Source organism: Cavia porcellus, unplaced genomic scaffold (genome assembly GCF_034190915.1).
Source record: "Cavia porcellus strain 051 isolate PalLab524CR breed Dunkin Hartley unplaced genomic scaffold, mCavPor4.1 scaffold_1, whole genome shotgun sequence".
In the NCBI taxonomy this organism is placed as follows: domain Eukaryota; kingdom Metazoa; phylum Chordata; class Mammalia; order Rodentia; family Caviidae; genus Cavia; species Cavia porcellus.
Window position 1 is genome coordinate 180,975,524 of NW_026947484.1, and position 1,138 is coordinate 180,976,661.

At 44.0% G+C, this 1,138-nt stretch overlaps 1 pseudogene; it reads left to right on the forward strand.

The window, feature by feature from the left end:
- Window positions 1–462: 462 nt before the first annotated feature.
- On the forward strand, window positions 463–584 carry LOC111757119 (small nucleolar RNA SNORA2/SNORA34 family; annotated as a pseudogene).
- Window positions 585–1,138: the final 554 nt, after the last annotated feature.

Consider the following 1,138-nt stretch of genomic DNA (forward strand, 5'->3'; position numbering starts at 1 on the left):
TGGATCACTGTCTTGTAGTCACAGAAGTAGTATATTTATTGCCCAAGTTCACAGCAGCCAGAGAATTTTCTACTATTGTGCAAACTGAGCACAGGAAAGGAGCACAGTCGGCACTTTCACTGCTTGCTGCAGACTGGCCATTAGCATGGAAGCAACGAACACATAAATATCAGGCAGGAGTCACCTGAGAACTCAGAGAATCCACATCTGAGGTGTCTTCAAACTAGGATTGTAGCCCTCAGGTACTTTAATTGAGAGCAGGCCTGAAGGAAAAAATTTGTGAGCCAGGCAGGTGACGAGAGCAACTGAGATATCTAGGAAGGTGTCCCCAGAATGCAAATCAAAGACAGAGACCTTCTGCGATTTTTCACCTTTAAATCACTGGAATGGTACTTGGTATACATTAGGTATTCAATAAATGCATATTGAATAAATACATATAAAATCTAAGTGCATAGAAAACTGGTCCTGAATCAAGACTGGCAGCTTCCTGATGTTGTTGGTTTCAAGGAGGAGCCTAAAGAGATGTTGGCCATTTCATAACTTGGGTAGTGAAATGGTCAATTCATTAGAAAGAAACAGCTTGAGGCAATCCCTCCCCCACAGTGACCAGCTGTGAGTGTGGCAGGCTCCGGCGGCCCAGGACAGGAGCCAATGGCATTTATGGGGATCTGCACCATGCCAGTACTTGGAGTGCTGGGAAACCAAGCAACCCCTCCTCCCTGGTGAGTGGCTGTGAGCGTGGCAGGTTGCGGTGGTCCAGGACAGGAGCCACCGGTGTTTACTGGGACCTGGAGCGCCAGGAAACTAAGCAACTCCTCCCCCCTTGCCTGTTTTGTTGAACTTCAGTATACATGAAAATGTGGACAGCTATTTTGAAGAGAATGAGAGACTCTACGACAGCCATTACTGACCTCCCTATTGTCTAGTTTTGAAGACCTAAAATGCCTTCCTCATTCAGTTCAGATCACTTTTATACTATGTTATTTTGTAGGAATTCTCTGTATGCGAAGACATGAACAACTATTTGGAAGAAAACAAGAGACAATATAATAGTGAAAATCTCAGATTGTCTGGCTTTGAAATGTGTATCTCTTACATTGCGTTCTTATGTCCTATTTTGTTTTGTTTTGTTGTG